The sequence below is a fragment of the Schistocerca americana genome, chromosome 4 (genome assembly GCF_021461395.2).
Source record: "Schistocerca americana isolate TAMUIC-IGC-003095 chromosome 4, iqSchAmer2.1, whole genome shotgun sequence".
NCBI classification, from domain to species: Eukaryota; Metazoa; Arthropoda; class Insecta; order Orthoptera; family Acrididae; genus Schistocerca; species Schistocerca americana.
Genome location: NC_060122.1, coordinates 355,444,420 through 355,468,874, shown reverse-complemented (window position 1 = coordinate 355,468,874; position 24,455 = coordinate 355,444,420). Strand labels below are relative to the sequence as shown.

The following is a 24,455-nucleotide window of genomic DNA, read 5'->3' as shown; positions in this document are numbered from 1 at the left end:
TCTATGCACCAAAATTGCGTGAAAATGTAATCACATGTCAGTTCTAGTATCATATATTTGTCAAATGTATACCTGTTTATCCTCTGCATTTCTTCTTGGTGTAACAATTTTAATGGCCAGTAGTGTGAATGCTAAAACACCTGAACTCGCAGATGCCTGATAATGGGTCTTAACTTTTCATTCCCCTCAAAAAGTTCCAAAAATTAAAGGAGGCATCTAATAGTTTACAACAGGCCCCTTCGTACAGCTCCTGCAGGGTTCGTGAGAACAAGACTAACTACAGATGATTTTAACCAGTAATCCTTCCCGTCCTCGGTACGCGAATGGAAAAGGAAGAAACTCTAACGTATGGTAGAATGGTAAGAACAGGGTGGCTATAGTAAAACTGCTGCTCCATGCACAGGTCGAATGTGAGCTGTAATTATCATATGGTAGCGAATCTTAGTAGTTATTCTAATGGATTAATGTGGAACCGAATACGCTAGAAACAAAATTAGTTCCAATTTTTGCCACCAGTTACAAATCTGGCGATGTACAGCATCTCGCCGACGTCTCCAGTGCTGAGGTTAAGCAAACTGTGTAAGAGGCGGTTAGGGGAACCATACCAAAGGGTGCGCAGTTAAGGAAATATTGGCCGGCAGCTGTGACCGAGCGGTTCTAAGCGCTTCAGTCTGGAACCGCGCTGCTGCTACGGTCGCAGGTTCGAATCCTGCATCGGGCATGGATGTGTGTGATGTCCTTAGGTTAGTTAGGTTTAAGTAGTTCTAAGTCTAGGGTACTGATGACCTCATATGTTAAGCTCAATAGAACTGTGAGACATTTGAACCATTTGAACCGTAAATATTGCGGTTATTATCAACAGGAAAACAAAATCATTTTAGATTTATCTTTATTAACACAAAATGTACATGTTCAGAAAACTACAGCAGCAGTGAGATAATACTTTCATTGAAGATTTCAAAAATACAAAAACCGGGAAATGTGCACTGTTTCGATCACATGCGCTTAAGAATATGCGAAACTTGCCAAAGAGTAAGCATTAAAAAAATATAACAAATGAACACAATATCACTCTCAAATGAAGAGTACCGTTCGTACCACCATCTCCCACACTCAGTGCACTGGATCAAGTCTTCTGGATACGCCAAAATCTATATTTCCTACTCACAGCTTTTAGTCTTTTCCTTTCAGCAGACTCCTTCGAACCAAGAGCAGCGGCAACCTTTTTTGCTGTCTCCATTTTCAATTTGTTGTTTGGCCTCATTCAGCAGATCTTCAGTTTAGGCTACGGTCGCAGGTTCGAATCCTGCCTCGGGCATGGATGTATGTGATGCCCTTAGGTTAGTTAGGTTTAAGTAGTTCTACGTTCTAGGGGACTGGTGATCTAAGATGTTAAGTCCCATAGTGCTCAGAGCCTTGAAGCCATTCAGAAACAAAACCTATCCTTCTGACTCCACAACGCAAATTTGCAGTTATGCTCTAAAGAGAGACAGAGCGAGGTAGCGCAGTGGTTAGCACAGCGGACTCGCATTCGGAAGGACGACGGTTCAGAGCCCGCATTCGGCCACCCTGATTTAGGTTTTCCGTTGATTACCCTAAATCGCTCCAGACAATTGCCGGAATGGCTCTTTTGAAAGGTTGTGGCTGACTTCCTTCCCCATCCTTCCCTAATCCGATGGGACCGATGATCTCTCTTTTTGTATTATGCGCGCTCTTTCGTACAGAAACAATGATTCTAAAGGAAGTCAACAGATGTCAGTACGCGTCACATTTGTAAAACATGTGGACGCAGTATGATAGTTTTCAAGCCAGCCTTTCAAAATGCACTCAAAAATTAAAGGCTATTACGTATACTGTGTATAACTTATGCAACTCAGTAGCAGAACTAGATCAAGACTCTGAAAAGTGGTTCTTATTAGTTTCACATCGGAAACACAGGATTTCTTGAAACAACTTCTACGAGGTGTTACTGATACCAGCCTGAATACAACTACGTCAGTGGCGAGGTGACCAGTTTAGTCAACTCTCAGGAACATAAGCTGATCTCTCTTTGGACTGCGCACTCCTTGATACATTTAACCTAATAATAAAATCAACATTATATCTTTCTCATTTGTTTAATATTTTCTGCCCCAAACCAGTTCCTAACATTTCTGTATGCCTTTCTTGCAATGACAGCATCAGAATTGCACCTGGTGGCCAAAATTGGAACTAATTTTTTCCCAGCGTAAATCAGTTCCTAATTAATGCAGTAGAATATCTACGAAGTTTCGCTGCCATACGATAATTACAGTCCACACTGACCTCTGAGTAGTTGCAATTTAATTATAACCACCCCATACATTCTACTACGCAGTCCAGAGCAGTTTTTGGAGTATAGATATACAGTATGCCCGTTAGGTTCCTCTACCATTTCAAGAAACCACAGCTTGGAAACTGTTAAATATGGAGCATTGTCTGTTTCATGTACGTCCGGAAGAGCTAGGTGCTCCAGAACTGAAGAACTCAGCGATAGTAGCGGAAAGGTAGGAAGCATACTGGTGGGGATAATGACATTGAAGTGATGCGCTCGTTTCTTTTTTAGTGTCGGCTTCACGATATCCTCAGACAGACGGCTGCATCACAGTTAATGGTCCGAAGTTTAAGGAATTCGTCACGAGCACCACCAAACTGAGTGACAGGAATTTTAAAACCTGCACAAGCTTTATAAAGACATACGAGGGTTCGCTCCATAACGTGTTACTATTTTTTGTATGAAGTTCGTTTTCATTTGTCAGTTGAAGGCCAGCAAACTTCGGATTTTGATCTGCCAATAATCCCTACGAAATTTTTATCAACGTCTATTACATAGCCCAGAAGCTATGGTTTCCAGTTGTTAAGTTCGGTGTGTTAGGTCTCTCTTCCATTTTCGCAACGCGGTGCCACTATTAGGATGGCTGTTAGTTGATGCTCCATGTTACAAAACTGAAACGACTAAATATGGACGACATTATAAATTAAAATAGTACACAAAATGTCTTTAATTTCACAAAGATGGCGCAACGGCCTATAGGTCTCGTTTAGTTGTATTCACGGAGCGATGTTGTCTTTGTGATGTTATATTAGTTGGCTACCACAATCATCAGATTTGATGCTCAATTTTTTGTGCAACTACCAAAGTAAATTCCATAATATTCCAGCTGCGTTTCTTCTCAACCTGAATACTGTTTTGATTCACCACTCAGTGCTATTGGTTCAAATGGCCCTGAGCACTATGCGACTTAACTTCTGAGGTCATCAGTCGCCTAGAACTTAGAACTAATTAAACCTAACCAACCTAAGGACATCACACACATCCATGCCCGAGGTAGGATTCGAACCTGCGACCGTAGCGGTCACTCGGCTCCAGACTGTAGCACCTAGAACCGCACGGCCACTCAGGCCGGCATCAGTGCTATTATATGCTGCGCAAGTAACTTCACCTTTGCATAACAACTGCTATGTACATCCATCTGAGTCTACTTGCTATAACCAAACTTTGGTCTCCCTCTATAACTTTTACCACCACATTTCCCGGAATTACCAAACTGACTATTTCTTGTTGCCTCCTTTATCCTCGTCACTCCACGATGTTCTATTTTCTCCAGTTTTATTCAGTACCTTTCCTTGCTTACTCGGTCTGTCCATCTGATTTTCAGCATTCTTCTATAGCACCACATTTCAAAAGCTACAGTTCTCTTCCATATGAGGCTAAATCCAGAGAAATTCTTTCTTAAATGGCTCCATAACACATTTGTATTTACTGTTAGAAATCTATGTTTTTCAGATAAGATTTTTTGTTATTTACTTCTGCCGTCTTCAGTCATTTCGATGGTCTAAGAGCCATCACTTAGCCGCGAGGGATTAGCCGAGCGGTCTAAGGCGCTGCAGTCATGGATTGTGCGGCTGGTCCCGGCGTAGGTTCGAGTCCTCCCTCGGGCATGGGTGTTTGTGTTTGTCCTTAGGATAATTTAGGTTAAGTAGTGTGTAAGCTTAGGGACTGATGACCTTAGCAGTTAAGTCCCGTAAGATTTCACACACATTTGAACATTTGGAGCCATCACTTATTAAACAGACGGTTCAATAATACCGACACTTATCTACACTTACCCTTTTTTTATATTGGTGTTATTACACTCTTCTTGACGTCTGAAACTGTATCGACGCCAAAATGCAGGAATTTTAGAGGAGGCCATAATTCGGTGATCTGCTGATTTTCCCTCTAATGACGGCCAGAAATGTGGGAAACTTCATCTACTATATCAACGATGGGGACCAACACCTATGTGACGAAATGTTTGGAAACTGTTGATTGTAAACTGTATTATATGTAGTACCTTCCCGTAACAAATTCATCCATGTACTTGTTAAAAACTATTTCCTTCTGAATCCTTTGAAACACGAACTCGAGAACTCACAATGTAGCGGATAAGCACTAGGAGCTTTAGAAATGTATGTCTTACAAATACATATACAGAACAAAATTATGTGAAGGTGATGAAAGCTGTCATGTCCACTGCGTCAGGCACTGCTAGGCGTGTTTTTTTTCTTTTTTTACGTTTTGAGTTAATGGTCTGTGTACGTTATCGCGGTGTAGCGACGCGCGAATGATTGAGTGAGGTGCAAGGCGTCCTGTGGCAGTCTCGTTGAGCAAGCAGAAAGCTTCACTTACCGCGAGTGTGGAAAGGGCGTGTTTACAGTTTCCTTTCGAGGAAGATGGTATCTCTCCCTGGGGGGAAACGAACTACCTTCGCTGCGTAGCAAGTAATGGCTCGAGAAGCTGGCGATACGAGAAAATAAACGTGTCATCACGCGGCGTTCTTGCTGGGTCTCCGCCGCACATAGATTGCTGTTGATGCATATCGGCAACATGTCCATTACAAATGCAGTTACAGATCACAGCTTAATTGACAGCGCACATTGACAGTCGACTGGGTTGGAAGACATGCATTTCTCCATGTCTTTACTCTTTCCGTATCGAATAATGATTTGCGGCCAGCAAAGCATGTAATTCGTAATTCAGTGTGCCATAGGTGAACTATTACTTTTTCCTGAATGATATGTTTCTAGAAATACGTAGAAGGCCTACAGAGGCAGGAAGCATACGGAAACATTCGGTATCAGTCCAACGTCACCGTAGTTTACGTAGACTCCAGATTTCACACAAGACATCCAACATTATCTTCAGAAAGAAAAAAAAAAAGGGGCAACTTACCGCAACTACCTGCATGTGGAAGCACCGCTAGAGATGTATTCATATTATTCAAACTGTACAGTACGTAACCTCTTTCCCGCTATATTTTGATGATTCTTAATTGAAATAGATTTCTTTGCGGCCGCCGGACTTGTGTATGGGATGTCTAACTCTGGAACACACTACATACGAAGCCTTACCGCGTTGCTGAAACCAAAACGTGCCTCTTTTCTTTACGAATACTGAAGTTCTTCAATTTAAAGTGAAAAAGGTTGATTCGGAAGGAAACCAATTCATACCGCATACTTCGTTCATTGAGTTCGTAAGCAACACATTCCTAACAATGGTCAGACCCAACGATGCCCATTTTAGCAGTTAAATTTAGTTTCACTGTATCACTGAAGCTACTGAATATGAATGACGATACTATTTCTTCCAGTGATTTAATGTGTAGTTACGCGCACACTCCCTGAATTAACTGCCTAATTACCAATGTTGGACTATCATTTGACGGAAAACTGCCAGTTTTATATTTCAACAACGTTTGCAAAACATTCATGTATTATTGGAGTTGCTCGATTGTATACAACCGATCGTCACGAAACCTGAATGACGATTGCTCTCGCCCCGCATGAGTGGTAGTGCTCGGGCATTGTTGAACGAAACGGCCAGGAAGTGCCTCTAACTGTTCGAGACGCGTTGAGCTCTGACTGTCCCACGAGGCGAGACTAACTACATCACACTACCATAGGCGTCCGCAAGCGGTCGGGAGGGGGGGGGGCGATGGGAAAGAGTGGCGCTTGCTCTTCCTCCCCCCCCCCCCCCCCCGAGGTATCAGGAACACGGATTTTTTATGCATTATCGACTGCTCGTACACCTGTAGAAGTGAGTGAACAGCCATCAATTCTTTGGGATATTATAAGCTTTTTGTGTCACCTAAAAAATTTAATTGTTGTTGGATAACACGTCTCAAAACCGACCATCTCATTTACATCAACAATTTTCTCCTCTCCCCTCCCCCGGATAACTTTCTGTGGTCGCCCATGCGTACCACCATCCATGTAACATACCTCATAATGAGTCCCAAGCGACCGTGCGGTGCTGCCGACGAATACTTGTCTTACTGTCTGTCGCAATCAGTACTTGACAACACTGCTGGAAGATTGAAAAAACGAAGGTTAGGGTTAAAGGCTTCTGATTAGCGTCGTCAATTATAGCCCTTGAGGAAGACCGCTAAGTGTCTGGAAGCGGTTAAGGAAATAAAACTTCTTTTATGGAACTGGTTTCTGATTATTTCGATGTACACAACTACAGTAGCTGAAGATGGATAACATACTGTAGCTCATTCAGTTGAAAAACATGAGCGAAATAATGTCTTTACTTAAAGCATCCCGGTATATATTTTAAGTGATTTAGAGGAACCATGGAAAGTTTAAATTAGTATCAGCATTTTCGTGCGATTTGTAATTAGAAAAGATGTTATTAAAATATGATTCACTTTGTGTTAATTAACATTCCGATTTGATAATAAACGTACTGGATTGGTGCGTAAGTTAGTAGCGTTTCTCCGTACGTTTAATGAACACAACAGATACACGCAACACAGGCTTTGGTCATCAATAATATATCCTAGTTCACTGCTTACAACAGACTGTCAACGCTGGCGTAACTTTTCGATTCCGCGACTGTAGAAATCACCTGGTTTTGGGTGTAGAACTCGTCGAGTGATATTCGGAGCGCATTTTCATGGGGAAAGGAAGTTCCTTGAAGGTTGTTCGATAATGAGCGGAAAAGGTGAAAATCTGAGGGTGCAAGATCAGGAGAGTAAGGTGGATGCGGAATGACCTCTCAACCCAGTTCCTGTATAGTGTTCTTTGTCAGTCTAGGAGAATGTGAGCGGGCGTTATCGTGGACTAGCATCACTTCCCGCAGTCTTACTGGTCGTTGTTCGTCGACTGCGTCTGCATGACGTCTCAGTTGTTGACAATAAATTTCAGCGATGATGGTTACACTTCGGGGAAGCAATTCATGGAACGCCACACCATCGCTATTCCACCAGATGCATTACATTATCTTTTCTGGATGCACACAGGTCTTCGTACAGGGAGTTGGTCATAAAGACGTAAGTTCTCCTTACCAATAACGATGCATGATAGGAAAGGTCGGTGTTGTTCACGAGCCAATTGATGACGAGTAAGCAGACATGCACGTAAGTGTACCCGTGGATTTTTGTGAATTTGGTTTAGAGCATGTGGTGGCCATACACCCATTTTGGAATCTTCCCCATTGCATGCAAATGTCGCACGGTGGAATGATCGTTGTGCATCACATTTGCCAGTTCTCAAGTATACCAACGTGAATCATTGTGGATGACAGGGTTTAAATGATATTCATCCAACCCCTGAACGTGGAGAGTCACCAATGTCAAATTGATCCTCCTTCAAACGAAGAAACCATTTTCGTGACGTTCTGAGTCCAATCCCCACACACGGCGCTAATGTTTCTAACTGCCTCCACTACTGTCATCCCTTTGTTGAGCTCACACAGAAGAATATGTCAGAAATTTCCCGATTCCACCACTTGGTGCTCCATTGTCTAGTACCCACAGCTCTACTCATTATCTCCAAAGTGCCAAAATGTAAACTCAAATAGCAATAGTGAACTACAAACAAAATAATGACAGTCTATAAATAAACCCATAGCAACCAGAATACCAATACGCAGAACAAAAACGCAACAAACTTTCATGCAACAACCTAATAAAATTAAAAGAATTAAAAAGAAGTTGCACCTAGTGAGACCTGAGCCAGTGTCTTTCAGACTACAAGACGAGAACGCTACACTCTCAGCTGCAGTCTACTCTAGTTAAATTTTCGAAAGTTTTGATAAAAACTGCTTAACAGCACTCGGAAACCTTCAGAATACTTTTTTGCGTGTTTCTGAGAAGTGGGTCGTACTTTTTAAGCGAAGTAGTGTCCAGCCCCGTAATAAGGGGAAAATGGAAGAGAACCAGTCCATAAAGTGACCTCGTACTCCCCATCTGGTACACAGTTCTAATCTGCCTGGAAATGCAATGGCAACAACTTTCGCGAGTCAGTCATTATTCTGACGAACATCCGTACACGGCAGAGAACACGAGAATGCTCTGCAGTGTAATGGTCTGCATTTAAGACGGAGTCCCGGCAGTGAGGCAGATAGAGATCCCTTGGCCGTGGCTAAGCGCTGGTGAACCGGCCGCTCCACCGAGCCCCCATATCTGGCTCGATCCCTCCCCCGCAGCCGCAGCCACAGCCGACCGACGCGCGTCGATCCTCTGTCTCCCCCCCCCCCCCCCACCCCCTTACACCCAAACCAGGCGGCTACTAATCCACTTACAATAGCAACTGGTGTTCACGCAAATTACCGGCTACCGGTGGCTTCGGTTCGCCCAAATTAGCTGCACCAACAGCAAGCCGAGCCCATCCCTGCAAGACGCACTGCCGCCGACGTGTGTAATGGCATTACGGTCGTGGCCGCCACCGAGCTGTTCTCGAAATCCAGCCGACTGCCAGCTACCTGTAACCACTGTAAGGTGAGAGCGCGTTCGAGCATTTGCAACTAACTGCATCAGAATTCTGGAAACGAAGCTTCCCATCAGCTCTTTCTGATACAGATAATAAGCGCTTCAGTGGTTGAGCGTGCCCCAAAGACTTAATTCCAGTCCTCCATCACAAACAAATTTACGTCTGGCTTCGTTACTAAATAAGTTCATCTACTTCTTCATACATTCTTTCAATCCCTTTACTATCTGCGAAGCTAGTAGGCATATACTGTTGGGGTGTGTGTTCCCTACTACACTGAAACACCGAAGAAACTGGTATTCTATCGATTGAGCCTTGTCCCGCAGTTACAGCCATCGTTAATCGGATCTGGCATATTAATGTTTAAGGGGTGGCCGGATGTCCTTCCTGCCGCCACCCCGCCCCCCCCCCTCCCCCCACCCGGGACGCAATTAGTGTACCCCAACTGTCTGCGTCGAGTGTAATCCATGGAATAGTGCGAATGTGTTCAGACGTCAGCGAGCCGTGGAACTGAGGCGGAACATGGGGACCATCCCGGTATTCACCTATCGGGATGTGGAAAACCACGTAAAAACCACATCCAGGCTGGCCGGCACATGGCCCCTCGTCGTTAATCCGCCGAGCGGATTCGATCCGGGGCCAGCGCGCCTACCCGAGTCCAGGAAGTATCGCGTTAGTGCTCTCGGCTACCTTGGCGGGTACCGAAGAAACTGGTATAGGCATGCTTATATAAATATAGAGATATGTAAACAGGTGGAATACGGCGCTGCTGTCGTCAACGCCTATACAAGTGTCTTGCGCAGTTGTTAGATTGTTAACTGCTGCTACATTGACAGCTTATCCAGATTTAAGTGAGTTTGAACATGGTATTATAGTCGGTGCACGAGCGATCAGGCGCATCACCTCCGAGGTAGCGATGAGGTGGGAATTTTTCCAGACGACCATTTCACGAGTGTACCGTGAATGTCAGGAATTCGGTAAAATATCGAATCTCCGACATCGCTGCCGCCGGAAAAAGATCCTGCAAGAACGGGACCGACGACGATTGAGGAGAATCGTTCAACGTGACAGAAGTGCAAGCCTTCCGCCTATTGCTGCAGATTTCAGTGCTGGCCCATCAACAAATGTCAGCGTGCGAACCGTGTAAAGTAACATCATCGATATGGGCATTCAGAGCAGAAGACCCACTCGTGTACCTTTGATGACTGCACGACACAAAGTGTTACGCCTCGCCTGGGACCCTCAACACCGTCATTGGTCTGTTGGTGACTGGAAAAATGTTGCCTGGTCGGACGAGTCTCGTTTCAAACTGTATCGAGCGGATGGACGTGCACTGGTACGGAGACAATCTCATGAATCCATGGACGTTGCATGTCATCAGGGGATTGTACAAGCTCGTGGTGGCTCAGTAATGATGTGTGGCGTGTGCAGTTGGAGTGATATGGGACCTATATTAGGTCTAGATACGACTCTGACAGGTGACACGTACGTAAGAATCCTGCCTGATCACCTGCCTCCTTTCATGTCCACTGTACATTCCGACGGACACGGGATACTCCAGCGGGACGATGCGACACCCCAAACGTCCAAAATTGCTGCAGAGTGGCTCCAGGAACGCTGCTCGGAGTTTAAACACTTCCGTTGGCCACCAAACTCCCCAGACATGAACATTAAAGAGCATACCTGGGATGCCTTGCAACACGCTGTTCAGAAGAGATCTCCACCCTGTCGTACTCTTACGGATTTATGGACAGCCCTGCAGGATTCGTGGCGGCAGTTCCTTTTGTGTATATGAATAAGTAAAAATCGAATACAAAACAGTCTGCAGTTCCTGATTCATTACAACAGGAGAAAATGAACGTCCTCCAGAAATTGTTCTTAGTAGTTTGAAGGAAAAGTTCGTCACACACAACTGTTCTTCAAAGAAACTGAAACAGAAACTGCAGGACGTAGTTAACATTCTCTTGACCAATGAAAACAAAGCATATCTTCGAAGTTCTATCTCACGGTCAACACGACTTACCATGGCGTAAAACACAAAGGCGTGGCGTACAGGTCGCTGGAGCACAGCCGCTCGAATAATGAAGAGGATGTCGTCCGCCCGAGATGGTGCCCAGACGGTACATCATTCGCTGGCTGGCGAAGACGGAACTGGCTCTAGCCGGCTCCGAGTGGGCAGAAAACCTCACGCGGGGGAAGGTTACAATCTTCCTATAGGCTACCGAAGATGCGGAGGATGCAGCAAGAGTTGCATGTCTGGAGTGACTGCTGTTGCTGCCTTCTGCGCCCTCTAACTGGTTACCCGGAGGCCCTGTGTTTGCTGCGCCGGATACCGCGGAAACCAGCCCGTCCGCAGAGGTTGAGATGTCGACTACCCGCTACGCACAGATGCGTTGCGGGTTGGCGGCATTGAAGGCGATGCCGAGAGAGAGACGCCGTCAGTCCTCTTTGATTTTGTGTTTATAACCTTGTATTTACCTGTTCAGAGATCCTGTTCTTCCTGCCACCGCACTTAACTAGTTCCCTTTTTAAATTCTCCAACCTACCTCCACGATTATAACATTGTACTTTCCGACTTATAGAATACTAGAATAGATGAGTAGTTCGAGTAAACAGAGAGTAAATACTAAAGCGATCTGGGAAAAAAATCATCTTACAACTTGACAAAAAAAAAAGGGATTTGTTGATTGGATGTATCCTGAGGCATTAATTTGGTAATAGAGCCAAGAAAGAGACAAAGACTTGTTTACACTAAGGAATTTCGAATGGATGTACAGGAAGCACACGAAAATATGGAAATACCGAAAGCGCAACACACTACTGTGCCTAATATGGTGTACAAAAAACCGGTGGTATTCAAACAGCTCCCAGTCTTCTCGGAATTGATATATACATGTCTTGTTTCCAAGAGAATCTTATACCACGGGTGTGTTTGTTGTTCTTAGCATAAGTTAATTTAAGTAGTATCTAAGTTTAGGGACCGATGACCTCTGCAGTTTGGTCCCTTAGGAATTCGCACAAATTTGAACATTTTTTTGTTTTCTTTAATCAACCCAGCCCAGCAAAGCCCAACAAACTGACGGGTGGCTCTTCAGGTGCAGTGATAGTCGCACCTGAAGGAAGGAGCTTATTCCAAGGTTTTCCAACCTGTAAGCCCTGGTCTTCCGCCATTTTCCTCATTTGTCTGTACGCTTCCAAAAAATGGTTCAAATGGCTCTGAGCACTATGGGACTTAACATCTGTGGTCATCAGTCCCCTAGAACTTAGAACTACTTAAACCTAACTAACCTAAGGACATCACACACATCCATGCCCGAGGCAGGACTCGAACCTGCGACCGTAGTAGTCGCGCGGTTCCGGACTGCGCGCCTAGAACCGCGAGACCACCGCGGCCGGCCTGTACGCTTCCATCTGGAGTGTCACATACATGAGCAATAACACAACATGCCAAAATCGAACATTGAAACGTCAACCCAGAACAGCAACAATGATGGTTGGAAGGAAGGGAAAATACCTCCGAAATAGCCAGCAGCAGCCGGCCGCTGTGGCCGAGCGGTTCTAGGCGCTTCAGTCTGGAACCGTGCTGCCGCTACGGTCGCAAGGTTAGAATCCTGCCTGGGGCATGGATGTGTGTGATGTCCTTAGGTTAGTTAGGTTTAAGTAGTTCTAAGTCTAGGGGACTGATGACCTCAGATTTTAAGTCCCATAGTGCTTAGAGCCATTTGAACCATTTTGGCCAGCAGCACCAGTGGAGTTTCTATACATCGTATGGCGCGCGCGCAAATCTGAGTTAGCCGAATGCAGCGCTTTCGGTTTACCGGTATTTCCGTTGATCGGCATTCAGATAATCGATGCACTACTAAAGCGGATTTGCAAAAACATCTAGGTTCAGCTGATTTTTCCTTTAGAATACCTGTCAACTTGGAAGAACAGAAGTCAGCAAGTTGACATATATTTTGCATAATTTTAATCACTCATGATCTCCAGGATAATATTCTGTGGTAACTGTTGTACTCCGCAACAACTATTCATTGCACAAAAGAAAGTAGTTGGAATTATGCGTGGGGTTCACACACGTACATCTTGCAGGTATTTGGTTGTGCAACTGCTAATACTAAACACAGCCGCTCAATGCACTTATTCACTCATGAAATTTGTTTTTAAAAATCCTTTGTGGTGTCAGAATAACAGAGACCTCGAAGGGAAAATGATCTTCTGTTCTTTCTAGTGAATCTAACTTTGTCATAGAGTAAGTGAAGTACACTGCTATAAAATTTTTTGATTAACTTGCCCTAGAAAAAAAAAATGCCTGACTGACAGCGGAAGTATAAAGCAATCTAGGTTTATTTGTCGCGTCAAATGAAGGTAAAATATCGAGCTTTTGATGAAAGCCACCAGCCATCTTCCTCAGGAACAACTGACTCTCCTCGTTGCCGTTGTGACCGGTTATTGTCCATAGGTGGTCTGTGATCGATCGGCGACGTCGTCATTACGCCATGCTGCAAGAGATGGTGTCCAAGTGTCACTGCTGGTGCCAGCAATCTCGTGAGAATGCCAATTATTCAGAGCATTTTTCTGGGTTTTCTCACAGATTTTACCAGATCTGACGCAACATATAAACTGAGAATGTTCTGAAGAAGGATGTCACTGCAGGAAAGTTCGATCTCGTATCAGATCGCAGAAGTGTTTTCAAATGAAGCCGATGGTTTTATTTTTTCGCGTCAAATGAAGGTGAAATATCGAGCTTTCGATGAAATCCACCAGCCTTCTTCCTCAGGAACAACTGACTATCGTGGCTGCTGTTGTGAGTGGTTATTGTCCACGGGTGGTGATCGGTCGGCGACGTCATCAGTACACCATGCTGCAAGAGATGGTGTCCACGTGTCACTGGCGGTGCTAGATATCTCGTGAGAATGCCAATAATTCAGAGCATTTTTCTCTTAAATAAGACTTTCTTTACAACAGAAAAATTCTTGAGTACAAATACGCAGTCAATTATCTGTAAACGACCAGCGAGAAGCTACATAACCACACACTTCTTAAATGGTCTACTCAATCTTCCTTTGAGTTAACGCGTTCCAAACCATAACGACTGTCGTGAATGTTCTCTGTGAAACACGGAAACAAACAATTAATAAAACTATTGAGATAAGGCTCAACATGAAGATGACGAAGATGATGATGACGGACACGGAAGGGAGTTATGATGCAATGAGCATTCTAACATGCACAAGCCCGACTTATGTGAGATCATTCTTCCAACTACACTGTAATCTAAAACGGACTGAACAGCTTATCGAAAACCGAATATGGTGTTCTGGTAGCGTAGCAACAGCTTTCCAGAGAGATGCTAAGAATGTATACGAGGTAGTGTTGTGATAACGCAGTTCTTTCACGTCTCAGAAACCGACGAGGGCTCACCGTGGCTGTTCGGCCAGAGGGGTGGCGAGTGAGGCAAAGCCCTCTAGGTGGCCACTTGTGGGAGGTGGGAGATAGCGCTAGAGTTACAGAGCTCCCGATCTCGACCTCAGACGCGGAGGCGTCGAAGCCGGGGATGAAGAAAACAGGTTAAATTGAGCACAGAGATTGAGCACCTGATGAGAAAGGATTGGGAAGTAAACGGAGGGTGTGAAGGCGCGCCAGAGTGGGCGAGAGAAAGGGCCAATGGCGGAGGACGGACTTACGGCTGGCCGGCGACGGCCGCTGCGGCCAGCGACTGACTCCCCGAGGGGGCCACTCGGATCCGCACGGCACGGCGGAAACCACCTCGGCTGCTGTGCGGGCCAGACTTGCGAAGGTTCTCTTCATCACTTGTATATCACCTGTTTATAGCCTCGAATGGTGACCCACAGCACATCTGAATTTTAATTTAATTTAATTTTAGTTTATTCTCTAATCCGAGGGGGGACCGAGCTGTTTGAGACCCATCGCAATGAATTGTGGCGTTTTTTTCACCCCAGAGTCCCAGCAGACTGGGAATGGCAACGCCTATATAGTGAGTTAGAACGTGGTGTTACAGTCGGTTAACGAGCGATTGGACACAGCATCTCCGAGGTAGCGATGCAGTGGGGATTTTCCCGTAAGACCATTTCAAGCGTGTACCTTGAATATCAGGAATCCGGTAAAACGTCAAGTCTCCGACATCACTGCCCTCCGAAAAAGATCCGGCAACGGGACCGACAACGACTGAAGACAGCCGTGCAACGTAACAGAAGTGCAATCTTTCCGAAAATTGCTGCTGATTTCAATGCTGGGCCATCAAAATGTGTCAGCGTGCGAACCATTCAACGAAACATAATCGATATGGGCTTTCAAGAGCCGAAGGCACGTCACAAAGCTTTCAACACCGACATTGGACTGATGATGACTGGAGACGTGTTGTCTGGTCGGACGAATCTCGTTTCAAATTGTCTCGAGCGGATGGACGTGCACTAGAATGGAGGCAACCACATGGATCCAAGAACGCTGCATGTCAGCAGGGGACTGTTCAACCTAGTGGAGGCTCTGTAATGGTATGGGACGTGTGCCGTTGGATACGTGTAAGTACCACTCTGATAGGTGACACGTACGTAAGCATCTTGTCTGATCACGTGCATCTATTCATGTCCATTGTGCATTCCGACGAACTTTCGTGGCAGGAGCTTAATTTTTTCGAGGTGATAATTACAAATTTACGGTTACCGTTCACTGCGGTTACGCCAACTTTATAAATATGGTGTCGTAGCAGGTCTCTTAAGTTGAATAATTTGAAATTAGGAACTATTCACTGAAAATGAATCCTTCAGGTGGTACGACGTCATGAATGGGCGATGTGTGAGAGGCACGTGCTTGTAAACTGCTTACACTTGATAACAAAGAACTGTCTGCCGTATCGACGTTGGTATCGTTGCCCTGAAAACCAATATATAATTGTCTATTACATGTCAACGGCGGGATTTAGAGCCGTTTAGAATTCACGACTTGCTGTCGCAGATGGAGCGTTACTGCTTTTATTACACCACTGTTCTCCTTTCGTGACCCTAAGACAAAAGAGATATCTTTTTAAAAAGTTACGGAACACATCTCACAAATCTCTCTCCGGTTCAGTGAAACCTAAACTTGAGAAATAAAGACGAGACAGGACCTTCGTTAACAGAGGTACAGTGCGTTTGGAAAGTGACTGTGTACTGAACTACGAATATAGAATACATTTGAAGTTGCCAGGAGACAAGTCGGCAAGAATGGTTCTTCATAGACACATGATTACTTCTTTTAATTCGTTCTACTTTTGTTTAATATTGACGGTTTGGTGATGTTGGTTAAAGCTTCTGAATACCATGGTTAGCGTTCAGACGTCCAATTTGATTTTAAATATGATGCTTTCAAATGAAAAACGAGTTTTCCTTGTAGGACATGTGTTTTGACATGTTGATGAATACATAGCTTTTGTGCAGAAGGCATTTGTTGAAAAATTTTCGGAAACAGCTATACTTCTTTGTAATGCGGTTCGTCCAACTTATTGACTAATTTCGAGAGACATTCTCAGTGTTAGATGCCGAAGAAACCGAAAGACCATCTTCAGTAAACGAAAATAAGTTGTTGGATATTTATGACTATGTGCAGCAGAGCCCCGGAAAATAATTGCGCAAGTTGTCGCAAGAGAAACATACGACGCTTGCAACCGTGCGTGAAGTGGTTTGGCAAACCTTGAAATTGTTGCCGTATAAAGAGACGGCAGTGCAAGAACTGAAAGATGCCGATCATGAAAGGCGAATCTGTTACAAAAAATGGTTCACATCTTTTATTGAGAGGAATATCATTGATATTCTTGATGTCATCTTCTATACAGACGAGCCTGGTTCTACCTTTCTGCTCACAGAACACACAAAACCCACCACTATGGTCAACGGAGAATCTTCGTGCTGTGCTTGAAACGCCACAACACGATCAGAAAACTGGAGTGCTGGTAGCAGTATTCAGACGGCGCATTACTAGACCTATATTTCTTTGAAGAAGCCGTGAGCAGTGAATGTTATTGTTTGATAACCCACGATTTCATTGGCCAGCTGAAGAAAAACGCAATCAACTACCAATGGTTTTAACAAGGTGGAGCTAATGAATAGTGGGCTCCATGTGGTTCCCAAGTTGTGCAGCGACCGTAAACCATAACATTACCAAATAAGCAGCAACCAGCAGTTGCGACTGGTTGCTGCTTATTTGGTAATGTTAAGGTGGAGCTACTCCGCACACAGCTAACAACAGTTGTAGTCTTCTGAACGAATTTTTTGGGGAACGGTTGATATATAAAAAAAAGAAAAAAACCTATGGCTCTTTCACTCGCTGGACCTTAGTCCACTAGAAATTTTTGTTTTGTGAGCAGCAAAATTTGTAGTGTATCGCAATCGCCCACACACGATTTTTGATGTAGAAACTAAAATAACTGCGTACGTGAGAAGCATATCACAATCATATCTGCAGAAAGTTTCTTTCAGTACTATTAAGCGGGTTCAGACTTGTATAATCGCCCTTGGACGCCATTTCCAACATATGTTGTAACTGCACAGCAGCTTTTCGTGCTTCCTTAGCGCATATCACACTGTTTTTTCCCCTGGCTCCAACATAAATCAATATTTATTTACTATTTTCTTTCAGTCTGTAATGTAGATACAAGAGCAGACCAAATGTTGGATATAAATTGACATGAATTCAGTGCATAATGTTTTAACATAATTTCAGATGTGTTAGTATAAAGCTTTCTAACCGAAAATAAGGGGGTGTTTAGTAAGAGTGACATGTCGGAACAATGTGTGATGAAATGGATTAAACTAAGAAGTTATGCGGATCGCCAGTCATAAACTATCGCCCAGTCGCAGGTAGGAGTAATTGAAACTGCGGGCACGCTCGGCCGCCAGTGGCAGCTAATTCGGTTTTGCCGGTGGCTGTCACGGAAACCCATCGTGGGGCAGGCGAGGCCACACATTAATGGATTCGGCAGGATGCTAATGGGCTGGGAACGCGCAGGGCTGGTCGCAGAGGTCGTGGCCGCCACATACATACACGAGATAGACGTGTGCGATAGAGAGACACAGAGAGAGAAACATTACAGACTTTCTCGCTGGCGCCTTACCGTTGCTAATCGTTCAATACGGCAGGCGAGGACCGGGGAGAGATGGCCGCCCTCTCATAATCTGGAACAAAAAGAAACGGAACATTGAGCACAAGTTGTGAGTAACTGCTAAGGTGGCGAGAAATGTACTTCAATGTTAGCGATTACGAAAATGGAAACATTATTAGGACAAAATCACACCTACATTTGGTGTTTTTATATCTTACTTGAAAAAGTAAAATCGTGTGGTATTGTGATGCTAATGTGCCAAATTCTATTACACAGTGCGCGCTTGGTGTTTCCTCCTGAACATATCCAGTATTGTGGAGAATGAACAAAATCCCAATAATTTGAAACAGGAACCAGCCTCAAGTATGTTTTGGAAAAGGTTATTTTAATCGAACCATTATCACTTTTGGATTTCATAGAAATCCATCTTCAGATGGCTCTTATAGACCTTTCTTGCTTTCCCGTTTGGACTCTCGTGGTAGTAGTTATTGAATTTGAGCAGTTAAAGAAGAATCTTGTTTAAAAATCTATAAAGTCAAGAGCGATTTTTTTGTGTTTCGCAGAAACATATCTGAAATGGTATTAAGATTAATAAAACATGAAGCGTGCGAACCACTAATGTTGTATATATTTATGTGTGACACATTAATCGTATATTTCTGATAGAAATTTAAAAATATTGACGTTTCGGCAGAGCACTACGTGAGCGTTGTGAAGCTCTCGAAAAACTGGTTAAATACACTCCATCCTACATTTCATGGTAGCACTCACGCTTAACACGTATAAAACGCGGCCCAGCTAACGTAAGTAAGAACAACATTAGTTTCAAAGATGCTACAGAAGTAAAGACATTAAGCTACAGACACGCCGAAGAGCATTTGGGGACAGTAAGATATGTCTTTGGTAAAGCAATGAAATTAGTTTGAAGGACGACAAGGAAAAGTTCAATTTTGTAGAATAAATACCAATGACTAAGAATTATTTGAGAAGTGAACTTAGATTACATAAACATATTCGTACTTCAGTACACAGCTCTTTAATTACCGCATCTTATTGACAGCCTCAAAAACAACAGTCAAGCTTATTTGGAAAGTATTTAATTTTAAGTTACTCGGTGATACACCGGGAGAGACGACCTCGACCTTGCCTAAGTTCTTTTATTACTTTATCCATAATTTCTAATTGTTGATACAAACGAACGTAGCTGTATTCACAGCATTGTTGGTTTTCAAAGTTAATGTTAGCCCTACTAGAAGTTTATCCATTAGTTGGTAACATATTCACTTCTAAAATTTCTTCAACTTATTAGTGGTAAATTTGTTTTCGTGCCTGCCTTTTTCTCAAATTAATACGCACATTACAACCCCTTACATTCATTTTCACTGTAGTCATGGACTGTGCGGCTGGTCCCGGCGGAGGTTCGAGTCCTCCCTCGGGCATGGGTGTGTGTATTTGTCCTTAGGATAATTTAGGTTAAGTAGTGTGTAAGCTTAGGGACTGATGACCTTAGCAGTTAAGTCTCATACGAATTCACACACATTTGAACATTTGAACATTCATTTCCAAGAGCAGGTGATATAGAGCTGAAACAATATCAGGCTTCAACCTGAATTGTGAGGAAGATTCAGCATTTCACTTTGCAAAACCGTTTCGTAATCCGAATTAGCAAAATGTATTGGGAACCCACAAGCATAAGCAACTGAGAAAGAATCGATACATTCACAAGCATTCATCCAAAACGAATCGGCACGTTTACAAGCATTCATCCACTTGTCTTTCTTCTTACTGTTCTTGGGAATTGCGTGAAACTTAATTCCTAATATTTTTTCGAATCTGTAGAGGTTAGTACAAGTCTCGATCCTAGTGCAAACCATTATTTTTCTTCGAAGACAATTCAGAACATAGTTGCAGAATCCCTCAGTGCACTGATAACTATAGCCTAACTCTGCACTTGATGGTTAATCAGTGATAAGAACTCACACTCACGTAAACAATCTAGTCTTCCTGGAGGAAGCAGTAACAATGCAGTTGCCTGCGGCAGTGGTCAGCTTCATGTCAGCGACGCTCTTTACTACAGCACACACGGACAGACACACACACACACACACACACACACACACACATTCACACACACTCCTGATCCCTACCATGTATTCTACTGACCGTGGTACACACGGTATAAGACAGCGCTTCATATTGACGACTTGCACAGCAGAAGAGCATACGATGCACAGCAGTGCAGGCAGACAATGTTAAAAAGTAAGCGATGCGGGTAGCATGTCCGTTTGCGTGCAGGCGACGGCGCCTTGGCGATAGGTTTCCGTGCGTAGCGCAGATGCAGCGGGCAGCAGGCAGCAGGCAGCAGGCATTTGGGCGGGGATCCAGCGGCGCGCCTTCCTGACGTCGGGCCACCTGCTACAGCGCCCTGCCGGCAATTTGCCGCACCCGGGAAGGCAGCCGCGCTGCGGGAGAGATTGTTTATGTGGCGGTAAATTCATCGAGGCCCGCGCGCTGTGCGCCAGCACGCCTAGGGGCGGGTAGCGTCTGAATTTAGTGGGCCGCCGCTGCGACTGGACTAGGTATGCGGCACCCAGCCGCCACTGGCTCGTATCTCCTCGTCAGTGGAATTTGCACCCGAGTATTACTCCGAAATTGGCCAATTTTTCCCTTCTCGCTTCTTCGCTGCCAGCAAGAGGAGCGCGGTTCAGCGATTTTTTCCGCAGCCCTGACACCGAATACTCATCAAACACGGGAAAGTCCAGGTATTCAGGTAGCACTGAATAAAGCACCTTATTTCAATTACTGGATCGATAAAGACTCACAAACGGCTAACATAGGTGCTAGACACTACGAACTAAAATAAGAAGAGGTAATCAAATGAAACGGAGGAAAATCTGCGAATTTTTATTTCGATGTTATTACTTTTCGATCCCTTTCTTTTTTACTTACTCGACGTCTCCCTTTTTTTAATTTTTTCTTACTCACCAAAATTATTTTTCAAACATTGTATCCCCTCACTCTTTTTCTTTCTTACAGTTCTTCTCTATCTTTGACCCCTGTACCTTATGTACTTCATCCTCTACCAAATGGCTCTGAGCACTATGCGACTTAACTTCTGAGGTCATCAGTCGCCTAGAACTTAGAACTAATTAAACCTAACTAACCTAAAGACATTACACACATCCATGCCCGAGGCAGGATTCGAACCTGTGACCGTAGCGGTCGCTCGGTTCCAGACTGGAGCGTCTAGAACCTCTCGGTCACTCCGGCCGGCCATCCTCTACCACTTTTCGTTCTCTGTATTTCTGCCTATTTCTTATTTTCCTCCATGCTTCCCCCTGTCCTTTCCTTTCCTTCTGTCCCTTCTCTTCCTCCCCTACCTGTCTCTCATCCTGACCAACCCTCCCCCCCCCCCTCAAGCCTATTTCTTCGTGTCTCTGCTCCTCTTTCCCGCTCTCTCTTCCCATCTTTTTTGTGCCCCCCCCCCCCCTGTCTTTCTCTCTTCTCCTTCCACTTTCTGCTGGACGAGTTAGCTCAGTAGTAAGACTCTGGACTTGTATACCGAAACGGTGTGGTTCCAGCCCCCCTCTCCCCACCGTCAGTGAACACAAATATCTATATCTTCATCTTGGATCACCTAAGATACTAAAACACAATAAAGACAGGATATTCCAAGCTATGTGTTCCTTTGGAATATTAAGACCTCTTGGTCTCTCCCATGCTTATTTAGACATTCCTGGTTTCCTAAGACTATTCAGTATAGCTCTGCTAAGCTACAGCTCTATCGCTTGAGCCTTGTCCCGCAGTTACGCAGGGTCAGCCATCGTTAATCGGATTTGGCATGTTAATGTCTAAGGGGTGGCCGGATGTACTTCCTGATGCCACCCCATACCCCCAGGACGGAATTAGTATACCCCAACTGTCTGCGTCGAGTGTCATCCATGGAATAGTGCGAATGTGTTCAGATGTCTGCGAGCCGTGTAACTTAGGTCGAACATGGGGACCAGCTCGGTATTCATCTAGCGGAATGTGGAAAACCGCCTAAAAACCTCATCCAGGCTGGGCAACACACCGGCCCTCGTCGTTAACCCGCCGGGTGGATTCGATCCGGGGCCGGCGCACCTACCGGAGTTCAGGAAGCAACGCGTTAGCGTTCTCGGCTACCCTGGTTGGTCTCTGCTTAGGTACAATGGCAGGGATGAATAAATACACTAATGATCCGAAACTTTGTAACCACTTGCTTACCAGTGAACAGCAGCGATTGTGCACTGGATGGATTTAACAAGTACTTGCTAGATTTCCGGAGGTATGTGGTACCGAATGTCTACGCACAGGTCACGGTATTCCCGTAAATGAAGGCGAGTGGTTTGTGCGCGCGGAGATGGCACCCGATAGCGTCCCAAATGTGTTCCACAGGGTTCATAATGGGCAAATTTGCTGTCGGAGACATCAACGTTAGTTCACTACCATGCTCCTCAATCCACTGTGGTACTGTTCTTGCCTATGTGAAACGGACTATTATCCTGCTGGAAGATGACATCTCAGTCGGGGAAGACATCTTGCATGAAGGGATGCAGGTGGTCTGCCACAATTTTCTCGTAATCCACAACTGTCATGGTGCCTTCGACAATTACGACAGGTCCCACGGGAGCCCAGGTAAATATCTCGCACAGCATAATACCTTCCCCACCGGCCTACTTCAGTGTTGCAGTACATGCCTCGAGGAGTCTCACGCCTGCACGAGCATTGTACCCCGTCGTCAACCTGTAACAGTCTGACCCTGGTAGCTGAGTGGTCAGCGCGACAGAATGTCAAACTCAACGACCCGGGATCGATTTCCGGCTGGGTCGGAGATTTTCTCCGCTCAGGGACTGGGTGTTTTGTTGTCCTAATCGTCATCATTTCATCCCCATCGACGCGCAAATCACCGAAGTGGCGTCAAATCGAAAGACTTGCACCCAGCGAACGGTCTACCCGACAGGAGGCCCTAGTCACACGACATTTACATTTAAACCTGTAACAGATCGCCGTTTATTCTGATTTACAGAGTGTGCGAGTCCCTGTCTCCACATTCTGTGATGAGGCATGGACGTTCAATACCTCGCTACCTACTCGTGCATTTGCCACCCTTCAACCACTTTCCATAGATGCTGATGATAATAGCACGCAATAGCCGACCAGTTTCACCATTTGCTACGTGCTAGTACCCAGGCACCGGGCCACAACAATCTGCCCTTTGTCAAAGTCGCTTATGTCGGCGCATTCCCTCAATTGTGGCCGATATCGTCGCTAGAACCATTCCCCACACCTACAACGTACTGACATGAGGAACGTTTCCAACCGATTTCTCATACGCAAACAGCAGTTGACCGGCGTTGCCTGGTGAAACGTTGTTGTGATGCCTCGTGTAAGGAGGATAAATGCGTACCATCACATTCCAGAATTTGATCAAGGTCAGATTGTAGCCTATAGCGATTGCGGTTTATCGTATAGCGACACTGCTGCTCGCATTGGTCGAGATCCAATGACTGTTAGCAGAATATGGAATCGGTGGGCTGAGGAGGGTAATACGGAACGCCGTCCTGGATCCCAACTGCCTCGTATCACTAGCAGTCGAGATGACAGGCATCTTATCCGCATGGCTGTAACGGATCGTGCAGCCACGTGTTGATCCCTGAGTCAACTGATGGGGACGTTAGCAAGACATCAACCATCCGCACGAATAGTTCGACGACGTTTGCAGCGGCATGGACTATCAGCTCGGAGACCGTGGCTGCAGTCACCCTTGACGCTGCATCATAGACAGAAGCGCCTGCGATGGTATACTCGACGACGAACCTGGGCGCACGAATGGCAAAACGTCATTTTTTCGGACGAATCCAGGTTCTGTTTACAGTATGATGATGGTCGCATCCGTGTTTGGCGACATCGCGGTGAACGCACATTGGAAGCGTGTATTCGTCATCGCCATACTGGCGTATCACCCGGCGTGATGGTATGGTGTGCCATTGGTTACACGTCTCGGTCACCTCTTGTTCGCATTGACGGAACTTTGAACAGTGGAGGTTACATTTCAGATGTGTCATCACCAGTGGCTGTACCCTTCATTCGATCCCTGCGAAACCCTACATTTCAGCAGGATAATGCACGACCACATGTTGCAGGTCCTGTACAGACCTTTCTGGATACAGAAAATGTTCGACTGCTGCCCTGGCCAGCACATTCTCCAGATCTCTCATCAACTGAAAACGTCTGGTCAATGGTGGCCGAGCAACTGGCTCGTCACAATACGCCAGTCACTACTGTTGATGAACTGTGGTATCGTATTGAAGCTGCATGGGCATCTGTACCTGTAGACGCCATCGAAGCTCTGTTTGACTCAATGCCCAGGCGTATGAGTGCCGTTATTACGGCCAGAGGTGGTTGTTCTAGGTACTGATTTCTCAGGATCTATGCACCCAAATTGCGTGCAAATGTAATCACATATCAGTTGTAGTATAATTTATTTGTGAAATGAATACCCGTTTATCGTCTGCATTTCTTCTTGGTGTAGCAATTTTAATGGCCAGTAGTGTACTTGCCTTGCCGC

General features: G+C 45.0%; 1 protein-coding gene across 2 annotated transcripts in view; it reads right to left on the bottom strand.

Moving 5' to 3' along the window:
• The window catches only part of LOC124612264 (irregular chiasm C-roughest protein), a 1,966,673-nt gene that overhangs the window by 615,118 nt on the left and 1,327,100 nt on the right, over positions 1-24,455 (bottom strand). For both annotated transcript variants that reach the window (XM_047140359.1, XM_047140358.1), the window contains exon 4: positions 17,879-17,939. The gene's annotated coding sequence lies outside the window, so the exon portion shown is untranslated. The remainder of the gene's footprint in view (positions 1-17,878; positions 17,940-24,455) is intronic.